This window comes from Nerophis lumbriciformis, linkage group LG01 (assembly GCF_033978685.3).
Source record: "Nerophis lumbriciformis linkage group LG01, RoL_Nlum_v2.1, whole genome shotgun sequence".
NCBI classification, from domain to species: Eukaryota; Metazoa; Chordata; class Actinopteri; order Syngnathiformes; family Syngnathidae; genus Nerophis; species Nerophis lumbriciformis.
This window is the reverse complement of record NC_084548.2, coordinates 27,986,808-28,000,669: the sequence shown is the minus strand read 5'-3', so window position 1 is coordinate 28,000,669 and position 13,862 is coordinate 27,986,808. Positions and strand designations below refer to the sequence as shown.

Genomic DNA, 13,862 nt, shown 5'->3' with positions numbered 1-13,862 from the left:
TTTGACAAAAATGTATATTAGTTTTAGTCTAACTTTAATAATCTAAATTGATATAGTCTTAGTCAATGAAATTACACAGCATTTTAGTGAGCTAAAATTACAGTACATTTAGTGGACTAAAATATAAAGTATCAAACATAGGATTTCTTTGATGTTGCGTTGAAAGCACTTTTGGACTACCTGCAATGCAGTTGTTTAACATAAAAGTAGCATGATCTTATGGTGAGGAATGAAATAGTTTATCAGTCTTTGCTCCACAGAGCAAAGCAGGTGTGTATGTGTCTTGTGAACATGGTTACGATGCATGCGTTCATCATAATTTGTTGATGAGCGGGACAACCGGAAGGAGCAAATACACATGTGTGGCGGGACTAATTTCATCCATCCATCCATTTTCTACCACTTGTCACTCTCGGATATGGTAAATGGTAAATGGGTTATACTTGTATAGCGCTTTTCTACCTTCAAGGCACTCAAAGCGCTTTGACACTATTTCCACATTCACCCATTCACACAAACATTCACACACTGATGGCGAAGTGGCTGGAGCCTTTCATTTGTTAATACATGTCCGCCTTGAAAAAAATAAACAAGTAAATAGGATACGCTGCATCCAATTCCTCTTTTTGCTACGCATGTGACGTAACCCAGCAGGCACAAGACGTTGATACAACAATGATTATACATACATGTCCTTTAAAACTGACTTTGGAACAACGTTGCAAAATAGTGGTATTTTTCAAACTGAGACAACGTGGGTGTGTAACTTTGGATCCACGTTGTGGGTCGTGAAATTGCCAAATTTCAAAGGTCAAATCAACGTCACAACCTGACACTGAACAATTTTTGTCAAAAAACATGTTTCAATGTTGTATTTGTGTTGTGGAATATTGGTTGGAAAATGACCAAAATTAATGGTCAAATCAACGTCACAACCCAACATTGATTAAACGTCGTCAAAAAGCACGTTGTTCCAACGTTAGGTTTAAGTTGCTCAACGTCAGGACCTAATTCAACAAGTTCTCAACATTTTTTAAAAGTTTTGTACCTGCTGGGAAATGCGTTGGACCACATTAAAAGTTGTCATGCCTTTAGATTTACGATTAAATAAACCATTCCTTGAGGCAGAGAAAATTACTTTTTGTAAAGAAGTAATACAAGAGAATTAGCTTTAATTTACAGTTGTGTCGATGTCACGATCGATGACTTGGCCGCTGATGGCATCATAGCAGTAAAAATTAAATGTGTCCTCTTCACTTTTTCCCAGGTGTACACATATTACGATGAGGAACATGTTAAATCTTAGATTTTTGTTTCGGTAGTGAGAAATCACACTTCCTCATCTTACAAGGAAAAGCATCTGATTGACTCTCCTTCGTAACTAACTCCCAGCCCCTCTTTCTTATAGTATGTACACTCTCAAAGAGCTGTGATTGGTTTCATTTCAAACTTGTCCCACCCTTTTACAAGACAAAAATACATATGATTGGTTTTCTTTTCTGTCAACGTTTTTAACTCATTTTTATTCTTAGAGAACATTTTCAGTTAATTGTGTTATCGTCTCAGTCAACGTGCCATTGTTTTGATAAGTTGTTGTCTTGTTTGCGTCAGGGGAAAATAGGATGTTAACACTTGTGTCAACCATATACTTCAGGGTTTCCCGCAGCGCTTTGTTGTTAAGGCAGCCGCCTTAACAACAAAGAGTCACCGCCTAAACTAAAGTCTTAACAAGCTGCGCCGCTTAGTTCTGCCTCTGCCTCTGTCAGTACGTCTCTGCAGCACCCAGCATTGTCCCACCCACATAACCATCTGATTGGTTACACGCAGAGTGGTAACAGCCAATCAGCAGTGCGTATTCAGAGCGCATGTAACAGTCAATCAGCAGTGCGTATTCAGAGCGCATGTAGTCAGTGCTCCTGCGGTCCGGTGAGCAGAAAGGTGTTTAGCAGGTAAGCATAATTATAATAAACACCTCCCAGTCAACTACTAGTAACATCACTATGAGCCCGTTGACGTTCTAGAAACATAAGCGGCGGCTCAGCTCGCTCGCAGTCCTTGAGGTGAAGGCTTTTAGCGTAACGTTAGCTCATTTTGCGGTGTGTGTGCATGCGTGTGTGTGTGTGTTACGGACAGCAAAGCCCTGTCTGTCTGAGAGAAAGACAAGCATTATTGACCTACAGCTACAGTTAACAACTAAGTTATTTCACTTGACCTTTTTCTGTGTTGATTGAGCTGTGTTGAAGCAGCAAAAAATGAAGAGTTTCCTGAAGCTGTCTCTGATAGTTGATATAATAATGTAACTGCATCATAAAGCCTCCTCTCTGAGCTGCCACCTTAACGTGGTAGAGGAGTTTGCGTGTCCCAATGATCCTAGGAGCTATGTTGTCCGGGGGCTTTATGCCCCCTGGTAGGGTCTCCCAAGACAAACTGGTCCTAGGTGAGGGACCAGACAAAGAGCAGCTCGAAGACCTCCATGAAAGATAAAAACAAAGGACCCAGATTTCCCTCGCCCGGACGCGGGTCACCGGGGCCCCCCTCTGGAGCCAGGCCCGGAGGTGGGGCACGATGGCGAGCGCCTGGTGGCCGGGCCTGTCCCCATGGGGCCCGGCCGGGCACAGCCCGAAGAGGCAACGTGGGTCCCCCCTCCAATGGGCTCACCACCCATAGCAGGGGTCATAGAGGTCGGGTGCGATGTGAGCTGGGCGGCAGCCGAAGGCAGGGCACTTGGCGGTCCGATCCTCGGCTACAGAAGCTAGCTCTTGGGACGTGGAACGTCACCTCGCTGGGGGGGAAGGAGCCTGAGCTAGTGCGCGAGGTGGAGAAGTTCCGGCTAGATATAGTCGGACTCACTTCGACGCACAGCAAGGGCTCTGGAACCAGTTCTCTCGAGAGGGGCTGGACTCTCTTCCACTCTGGCGTTGCCGGCAGTGAGAGGCGACGGGCTGGGGTGGCAATTCTTGTTTCCCCCCGGCTCAGAGCCTGTACATTGGAGTTCAACCCGGTGGACGAGAGGGTAGCTTCCCTCCGCCTTCGGGTGGGGGAACGGGTCCTGACTGTGGTTTGCGCTTACGCGCCAAACCGCAGCTCAGAGTACCCACCCTTTTTGGATTCACTCGAGGGAGTACTTGAGAGTGCTCCCCCGGGTGATTCCCTCGTTCTACTGGGGGACTTCAATGCTCATGTTGGCAGCGACAGTGAAACCTGGAGAGGCGTGATTGGGAAGAATGGCTGCCCGGATCTGAACCCGAGCGGTGTTTTGTTATTGGACTTTTGTGCCCGTCACAGATTGTCCATAACGAACACCATGTTCAAACATAAGGGTGTCCATATGTGCACTTGGCACCAGGACACCCTAGGCCGCAGTTCCATGATCGACTTTGTAGTTGTGTCATCGGATTTGCGGCCTCATGTTTTGGACACTCGGGTGAAGAGAGGGGCGGAGCTTTCTACCGATCACCACCTGGTGGTGAGTTGGCTGCGATAGTGGGGGAGGATGCCGGACAGACCTGGCAGGCCCAAACGCATTGTGAGGGTTTGCTGGGAACGTCTGGCAGAGTCTCCTGTCAGAGAGAGTTTCAATTCCCACCTCCGGAAGAACTTTGAACATGTCACGAGGGAGGTGCTGGACATTGAGTCCGAATGGACCATGTTCCGCGCCTCTATTGTCGAGGCGGCTGATTGGAGCTGTGGCCGCAAGGTAGTTGGTGCTTGTCGTGGCGGTAATCCTAGAACCCGTTGGTGGACACCGGCGGTGAGGGATGCCGTCAAGCTGAAGAAGGAGTCCTATCGGGTTCTTTTGGCTCATAGGACTCCTGAGGCAGCGGACAGGTACCGACAGGCCAAGCGGTGTGCGGCTTCAGCGGTCGCAGAGGCAAAAACTCGGACATGGGAGGAGTTCGGGGAAGCCATGGAAAACGACTTCCGGACGGCTTCGAAGCAATTCTGGACCACCATCCGCCGCCTCAGGAAGGGGAAGCAGTGCACTATCAACACCGTCCGTGTATGGCGGGGATGGTGTACTGCTGACCTCGACTGCGGATGTTGTGGATCGGTGGAGGGAATACTTCGAAGACCTCCTCAATCCCACCAACACGTCTTCCTATGAGGAAGCAGTGCCTGGGGAGTCTGTGGTGGGCTCTCCTATTTCTGGGGATGAGGTTGCTGAGGTAGTTAAAAAGCTCTTCGGTGGCAAGGCCCCGGGGGTAGATGAGATCCGCCCGGAGTTCCTTAAGGCTCTGGATGCTGTGGGGCTGTCTTGGTTGACAAGACTCTGCAGCATCGCGTGGACATCGGGGGCGGTACCTCTGGATTGGCAGACCGGGGTGGTGGTTCTTCTCTTTAAGAAGGGGAACCGGAGGGTGTGTTCTAACTATCGTGGGATCACACTCCTCAGCCTTCCCGGTAAGGTCTATTCAGGTGTACTGGAGAGGAGGCTACGCCGGATAGTCGAACCTCGGATTCAGGAGGAACAGTGTGGTTTTCGTCCTGGTCGTGGAACTGTGGACCAGCTCTATACTCTCGGCAGGGTCCTTGAGGGTGCATGGGAGTTTGCCCAACCAGTCTACATGTGTTTTGTGGACTTGGAGAAGGCATTCAACCGTGTCCCTCGGGAAGTCCTGTGGGGAGTGCTCAGAGAGTATGGGGTAACGGACTGTCTGATTGTGGCGGTCCGCTCCCTGTATGCTCGGTGCCAGAGCTTGGTCCGCATTGCCGGCAGTAAGTCGGACACTTTTCCAGTGAGGGTTGGACTCCGCCAAGGCTGCCCTTTGTCACCGATTCTGTTCATAACTTTTATGGACAGAATTTCTAGGCGCAGTCAAGGCGTTGAGGGGATCTGGTTTGGTGGCTGCAGGATTAGGTCTCTGCTTTTTGCAGATGATGTGGTCCTGATGGCTTCATCTGGCCAGGATCTTCAGCTCTCACTGGATCGGTTCGCAGCCGAGTGTGAAGCGACTGGGATGAGAATCAGCACCTCCAAGTCCGAGTCCATGGTTCTCGCCCGGAAAAGGGTGGAGTGCCATCTCCGGGTTGGGGAGGAGATCTTGCCCTAAGTGGAGGAGTTCAAGTACCTCGGAGTCTTGTTCACGAGTGAGGGAAGAGTGGATCGTGAGATCGACAGGCGGATCGGTGCGGCGTCTTCAGTAATGCGGACGCTGTATCGATCCGTTGTGGTGAAGAAGGAGCTGAGCCGGAAGGCAAAGCTCTCAATTTACCGGTCGATCTACGTTCCCATCCTCACCTATGGTCATGAGCTTTGGGTTATGACCGAAAGGACAAGATCACGGGTACAAGCGGCCGAAATGAGTTTCCTCCGCCGGGTGGCGGGGCTCTCCCTTAGAGATAGGGTGAGAAGCTCTGCCATCCGGGGGGAGCTCAAAGTAAAGCCGCTGCTCCTCCACATCGAGAGGAGCCAGATGAGGTGGTTCGGGCATCTGGTCAGGATGCCACCCGAACGCCTCCCTAGGGAGGTGTTTAGGGCACGTCCGACCGGTAGGAGGCCGCGGGGAAGACCCAGGACACGTTGGGAAGACTATGTCTCCCGGCTGGCCTGGGAACGCCTCGGGGTTCCACAGGAAGAGCTGGACGAAGTGGCTGGGGAGAGGGAAGTCTGGGCTTTCCTGCTTAGGTTGCTGCCCCCGCGACCCGACCTCGGATAAGCGGAAGAAGATGGATGGATGGATGCATCATAAAGCCTACATGAACTCCATGGTGTTCAGGGATGAATAGTTTCTCCTATTGCTATTGTACTATTTTTTCAGCTATAGTTACATTAATCATTAGTAATGTAGCAGCCTAGTTTTGAATGGCAGGGTCCCTGCTATCACATGTTGATAAAAATATAACATTTACATAACAAAAATCAACTACAGGCTTCCCAAATGCTGTAATAAATTAAGCATGATGAGTTAAGCATATGTCAGCATGTGGCCCCACTTTTAACTCTTTTTTTCAAACGCTTATTGCAAACGCTTACTTACAGTAAGTCATTCATTTGACTTTGTAAGTCATTATTTTGACTTAGTAAGTAATAATAATGACATACTTAGTATCTCAGGTAACTAGGACTGTTTTGTTTTTACTTTACGGAAAAAATATTGAGATACATATCGTATATCGCCATTCAGCAAATGGAGCAGAAAACACAACCAAATATTTTAGGCTTCTTCACGCGACGAAGCTGGCCTACGTCACCACAGTCTGTAGTCTATTGCCCCCCAGGCTGTGGTGGCAGCGACGAGGTGGAGACGTGATGGCGACAGGCCGAGTTACACCAAGCTTTACACCCACCCACACCCTTCCCCGGTCTGTCCACCAAAGAGACACCACCTTAACTAACACATTTTCTGGGGGAAACACTGTAACTTGGTATCATAACCATCGATATTTCTATCGATTCCCCACCTCTGTTTTAGATTCAAGGGTTCTAGCTTAGTGGTCAGCATGGCTTCTTGTATCCTCCAAGAGTGTATACTTTAGCATGTTTAACTTTTGCTCGTCATCTAGTCCTCCAGTGATAATGTTACGTGTAAGAAACGTAGTATATTTTCTGCTATGGAGGCCATGATTAGCAATTCAGAGGCGGCTTCGCACTGTGGAGAAACATTAGATGACACCACGTTGCGTTGAGGACGCCTCGGTTTTCTTGTTGCCGTCAAATTTGGGGGACAACAATATTCAACATGTGTTATCACATAATGACGATAGTATTAAAATCTCTATCATCCGCCAAATTGATAATTTATCATTTATACCGCCCAAATAGTGAGGATCTACTGTACCTTTTATCAGCCAAAACATCACCCTACCTCCACACACGCTGTGCACCCCAAATGTAACTGTAGAGGAGCGACTGCATTATAGTGGTCGATTCATGTTTTTTTTCTACATTTAAAACACTTTCTTGTGTTCTACATAACATGTGATGATGTTTCTTTGCTCAAACGTTTGCATAGATTATGTTTAACAGACCATCTTCAAGCCGCTTTCTGACTGTCTCGTCAGGATGCGCCGTTCTGTGGGCAGTCTTATTTACGTGTCTCCACTTTGACTTGCTGGTAGACGGCTGCGTTGACCCTGGATCTCAGGAAACAGAGTGGACCGACACCAGCAGATGACATGGCACCCCAAACCATCACCCAACCATGCAAATTTTGCATTTCCTTTGGAAATCGAGGTCCCAGAGTCTGGAGGAAGACAGGAGAGGCACAGGATCCACGTTGCCTGAAGTCTAGTGTAAAGTTTCCGCCATCAGTGATGGTTTGGGGTGCCATGTCATCTGCTGGTGTCGGTCCACTCTGTTTCCTGAGATCCAGGGTCAACGCAGCCGTCTACCAGCAAGTTTTAGAGCACTTCATGCTTCCTGCTGCTGACCTGCTCTGTGGAGATGGAGATTTCAAGTTCCAACAGGACTTGGCGCCTGCACACAGCGCAAAATATACCCGTGCCTGGTTTACGGACCATGGTATTTCTGTTCTAAATTGGCCCGCCAACTCCCCTGACCTTAGCCCCATAGAAAATCTGTGGGGTATCGTGAAAAGGAAGATGCAGAATGCCAGACCCAAAAACGCAGAAGAGTTGAAGGCCACAATCAGAGCAACCTGGGCTCTCATAACACCTGAGCAGTGCCAGAAACTCATCGACTCCATGCCACGCCGCATTAACGCAGTAATTGAGGCAAAAGGAGCTCCAACCAAGTATTGAGTATTGTACATGCTCATATTTTTCATTTTCATACTTTTCAGTTGGCCAACATTTCTAAAAATCCTTTTTTTGTATTAGCCTTGAGTAATATTCTAATTTTGTGACACACGGAATTTTGGATTTTCATTTGTTGCCACTTCAAATCATCAAAATTAAATGAAATAAACATTTGAATGCATCAGTCTGTGTGCAATGAATAAATATAATGTACAAGTTACACCTTTTTAATGCAATTACTGAAATAAATCAAGTTTTTCAAAATATTCTAATTTACTGGCTTTTACCTGTATAGCGAGTCTACTGACAGATATAAGTCAGAACTACACGCTCATTTGTATCAGAAATGGCAACAACGGTATGTACGAGACAGTCGGCCCCACAACTTGTTGATCACGGCGTCGGACTACAATGGTGGACTCGCGCAAAGCTTTTCAGATCAATCTTTACCATTTATGGAGATATCCGCTGAAAAACATCACAAAATGGGCAAATTCCAAAAGGCTAATTTGGAGGAAGTTTAAAGGGAGGCAAGATTGTTTTATAAATATCTCTGCCATGCTAACATGGTTTGATTTAAAATTGTTTGGGACTTATAAAGTTCCCAAATACACAAAACCTGGTACCGATCGGTAAGAAAAGTTGGTTTTGCACAATAGGTCCCCTTGAAGTAAGCTATGTTGCAGGCATTCATCCCCCAAAGCTGTAAACCTGGAGCAAACACTGTTACTAACAATGAACGTGTCAAAAATGTTACTTCCTGTCTGTTTGCCATCCTCCATCAACCGGGAGGTGTTCACACATCTGTTACATCAGTAATTTAAGTGCATATAGTAGTTAATACAGAGTACAGTGTCGATTCAGTTTTTCACTGTTGACAAAAGTAAAACTAATTATTGGTTTATGTTTATTTTGAATTAGTTTGTTGGTTTGAAGTAGCAGAAAACATTAGCACGCAAGGGAATCCAAAAGGTGGCTGGGCCCACATCTCCATTGTTATTGGCCTGTGGGGAATATTCCATACATAAAATGAATCAGAATCTGCATTGAGAAGAAATAAGTTGAAATGTTGAATGTTTTAACAAGATACAAAAGACTTCAATTTTGGTAATTGTGGAAATGTAGAACTAAAAAGTGGGATTTTTTTTGGTACGTGTTGAAGGATAGCCTGCATATCCTAAATGAGCACAACATTTTGATGGTTTAAATGGTTTTAGAAATGTATGGATGTTTTATTGTTCATAGTTAATATTGTAAATCCCACATTCTGTAATTTCATGTAAAAAAAAATATTTTTTTTAGTAAAAAAATAAACAGACCATCTCAAAAACAGAATGAACTTTAGTTGTTTTACTATACAACTATATAATGTGGGATTTACAATATTAACTATGAACAATAAAACACTGAATATTGGGAATATATGAACGTTGCTCCTCTGTGCAGACCACCTCCTTGATCGACATCTTTTATAATCCAGCAAGAACAACAAAGATGCAACAAGCACGGCAAAACATAAACAGATGGGGCAAAAAAACATCCACTTCGTCGATATACAATCATTGGTCTGCAGAACTTTGTTGTTTAAATCTGCCTCTGTCTGAAACTCGCTGCACTGTATACAAGCCCCGCCCACTCTGCCCCACTCTGTTCGTGCTGGTCTGCATGAAGCAGAGTTTCGTATGTCACTCAAAAGTACAGATTCTAACCATTGGAATAATTTCTATCGTTTGAAAATATACAACGGGCTGCATTAAAGTGTTTACTATGTTGTGTTATGCCAAGATAGCCCAGTTAACTGCCTTTTTTATGCTGTTTTGCAAGACCCTTGTCACATGACTTAAAACTTCACACCTCATTGACTTGTTCTGAGACAAGATCAATTGCTTCAGTCTTGATTTACCGGAAGCGAGTCTTCCTTTTTGAAGCAGCAAATTTTTCGACACTAAATTTTTCAGCGCAAATTTTTTTTTACACTGAATTTTTATACACTGATTTTTTTTTACACTGAATTTTTATACACTGATTTTTTTAAACACTAAATGTTTTTTCAATGTAATTGTCAGCATGATTTGATGTAAACTAAAATAATCCATCTATCCATCCATGTTCTACCGCTTGTCCCTTTTTGGGTCGCCGGGGGTGCTGGAGCCTATCTCAGCTGCATTCGGGCGGAAGGCGGGGTACACCCTGGACAAGTCGCCGCCTCATCGCAGGGCCAACACAGATAGACAGACAACATTCACACTCACATTCACACACTAGGGCCATTTTTTTAGTGTTGCCAATCAACCTATCCCCAGGTGCATGTTTTTTGGCGGTGGGAGGAAGCCGGAGTACCCGGAGGGAACCCACGCAGTCACGCAAAAAAATCAGTTGCATAAATTCAGTGTAAAAAAAAAAGCTTTTGTAATGAAGACATAAATTAAAGTTAAAGTACCAATGATTGTCACACATACACGAGGTGTGGCGAAATTATTCTCAAATGAACCTCCTTAGAAATATAAAAGTATAGTTCAGCATAAAAATATAGGAATTAATAAATAGATTAATTTTGATGTTGAAACTTCATTTAATAGATACAATCATATATTTAACAACCAAAATTAGACCTACACTAGAATGGTTTTGTAGTGTTTCATAGGAAAAAAAACATTAAATAATCAAGTGAATAATACATTATTTTTCATATGTTCTTTCGTGGAAAACGTTTGGGCATTCCTGTTGTAAATGCAAAAACATGCAAAGTGTCATTTTATATATATTATATACAATGCACTTCCTGTCAAAACCGCAATGCAAAAGTGTACAATTATTTATTGGCCTGCTGCACTTTTTTAGAAATAGAATTATTACAAAAAACACAACAAACATGGGTAAAAATAGCAAAAAGTGAAGCAGTGAGTATAAAAAGTTGAAATGTTTACATGCAAAGCTAGGATGCTGTTAGTAGGGCTGTCAAAATGAACAAGTTAATGCAAATTAATCCATCATCAGAATTAATCTGATCCAAATTTTTAACACGACTAATCCATCGGTATCGGGCAGAATGACATTTGTGTCAGTTTGTCCAAGAAGTGTTAGCGATGTACATGTATAGAATAAATGTAGAGTGGATGACAGTGACAGGCTGCAGAAGCAAACAAGTCAAAATGTAAGATGCTAAACAAAAATTTGATCCCTTTCCATGGGCAATTGGTGTCCAAAAAAATATGATGCAACAGTCGACCAACATAAAATATTATGTACAGTACAGGCCAAAGGTTTGGACACACCTTCTCCTTATTCAATGCGTTTTTTTTTTTTTTCATGACTATTTACACTGAAGTCATCAAAACTATAAATGAACACGTGTGGAGTTATATACTTTACAAAAAAAGGTGAAATTACTGAAAACATGTTTTATATTCTAGTTTCTTCAAAATAGCCACCCTTTGCTTTAATTACTGCTTTGCACACTCTTGGCATTCTCTCGATGAGATTCAAGCACACCTGTGAAGTGAAAACCATTTCAGGTGACCACCTTTTGAAGCTCATCGAGAGAATGCCAAGAGTGTGCGAAAAAGTAATCAGAGAAAGGGGTGGCTATTTTGAAGAAACCAGAATACAAAACATGTTTTCAGTTATTTCACCTTTTTCTGTTAAGTACATAACTCCACATGTGTTCATTCATAGTTGTGATGCCTTCAGTGACAATCTACAATGTAAATAGTCATGAAAATAAAGAAAACACATTGAATGAGAAGGTGTGTCCAAACTTTTGGCCTCTACTGTACACCCTGCAGGAAGCAGTTTTATTATTTTTAAAAAGGCACGACAACTTTAAAACAACACATTGATAACACAAAAGGAATAACAGGTCCACATTAATGTTTGGATAATGTTTGTTTCGAAGAATAGACATGTTTTTTGTGAACATGTTAGATGTATTTAATAAACATGTGTATAGTCCCTTTTTTCTTTACTCTCTCTTCTTGAGAATGAAACACCTGAATTAAAAATGAATTATATTTAGAATAATCAATATTAAGTCACAGCGACATCGTGATTACTCTTCTTGAAGTCTTTGTTGACGGCAATACTCTAAATACATATAAGTACTAAACATAATTTATCCAATGGCAAATCACATCATTTGATTTTAACTGGAAAAAGACAGCCTTGCTGTGTAAATAAATCCCTAAAATTAAGTTTATTAGGCTCTTTCACTTTGCAACTTTACGTTTTATCTCCAGTTGGCAACGTACCAGCAATAAATGTACTTCTCTAAAACTAGGTACTATAACATGTCTTCTACCATTTACCAGATAACATCTCACTAAAAGCTTTGTGCCTTTTTTTTACCACCCAATAAAATAATGCTGCTGTAATGGGAAGCCATGCTCTTTTAATGCCAAATGTCCAATGTTAGTCCAATGTTAGTCCATTGTTAGTACAATGTTAGTCCAATATTAGTCCAATGTTAGTCCAATGTTAGTACAATGTTACCATATCATACCATACCAACTTTATTTATAAAGCCCTTTAAAAATTAGCCAATGTTAGTACATTGTTAGTCCAATGTTAGTACAATGTTATTCCAATGTTATTCCAATGTTAGTACAATGTTAGTCCAATGTTAGTACAATGTTATTCTAATGTTAGTCCAATGTTAGTACAATGTTAGTCCAATGTTAGTACAATGTTAGTCCAATGTTAGTCCAATGTTAGTACAATGTTATTCTAATTTGAATACAATGTTAGTCCAATGTTAGTACAATGTTAGTCCAATGTTAGTCCAATATTAGTACAATGTTAGTACAATGTTATTCCAATGTTAGTACAATATTATTCTAATTTTAATACAATGTTAGTACAATGTTAATACAATGTTAGTCCAATGTTAGTACAATGCTATTCTAATGTTAGTCCAATGTTATTCTAATTTTAATACAATGTTAGTACAATGTTAGTCCAATGTTAGTCCAATTTTAGTACAATGTTATTCTAATTTTAATACAATGTTAGTACAATGTTAGTCCAATGTTACTACAATGTTATTACAATGTTATTCCAATGTTAGTCCAATGTTAGTACAATATTATTCTAATTGTAATACAATGTTAGTACAATGTTAGTCCAATGTTAGTACAATGTCATTCTAATGTTAGTCCAATGTTAGTACAATGTTAGTCCAATGTTAGTACAATGTTAGTCCAATGTTAGTACAATGTTAGTACAATGTTAGTCCAAGGTTAGTCCAATGTTAGTACAATGTTAGTCCAATGTTAGTACAATGTTATTCTAATTGTAATACAATGTTAGTCCAATGTTAGTACAATGTTATTCTAATTGTAATACAATGTTAGTCCAATGTTAGTACAATGTTATTCTAATTGTAATACAACGTTAGTGCAATGTTAGTACAATGTTAGTTACTTTGGACAACAAAACAATGCAAATGTGAAAGAATATATTACTGTCCTGTTGTTGTTGTCAGCTGCCTGCTGAATTTCAATGTAAACTCACTGAACACACGTGCGAGCTATTTAGTATGAGTGCTAAAAGGCAGTACCAACATAAAGTTGTGTTCATGTGTTTTACTTTCCACAATAAAATGCTCAGTCACACACACACCCACGCGCGCGCGCCCACACACTATTTAGAAAAATACTGCGTAATGATAAAAAAAGTAGTTACCATCGCTACAAGTTGTTTGTGTTCGTCATGTTGTCTTCCAGCTCGCTGAAAGAGAAAATGCTTGTAATGGAGCAGAGAAAGGGATAAGCAGACACTCAACTCTGCACCCTGATAAGACATGAGAGGACATGAGAAGACCCGCTCGACACTGAGGGAGGAGTGTGCTGTGACGTCATGCGAATAAGTCACGCCCACCCCTCGCAGCAATAACCCTTATTATATGATGTGTCCCTAAAGTCTGAACATGTAGGAAAAGTAATTATACATTTATTACAAATAATATAATTTAAAATACAGCATGTTTTTAAATTAATTGTATTTATATCATTAAGTACTGTATTTGTATGTATTATTTGTGATTTACTTGTGATTTAGGGCTATATAAATAAACATTGATTGATTGATTGATTGATATTTTATAAATGGTTTATATTCGATTGTTTTTGGAGTAATTAATCATTTATTACATTATTTATCACTTAAGT

At 42.0% G+C, this 13,862-nt stretch overlaps 1 protein-coding gene across 1 annotated transcript in view; it reads right to left on the bottom strand.

The window, feature by feature from the left end:
• The window catches only part of ptger2a (prostaglandin E receptor 2a (subtype EP2)), a 33,891-nt gene extending 20,367 nt beyond the window's left edge, over positions 1-13,524 (bottom strand). Inside the window, exon 1 of the mRNA XM_061978540.1 lies at positions 13,378-13,524. The gene's annotated coding sequence lies outside the window, so the exon portion shown is untranslated. The remainder of the gene's footprint in view (positions 1-13,377) is intronic.
• Between the last annotated feature and the right edge of the window lie 338 nt (positions 13,525-13,862).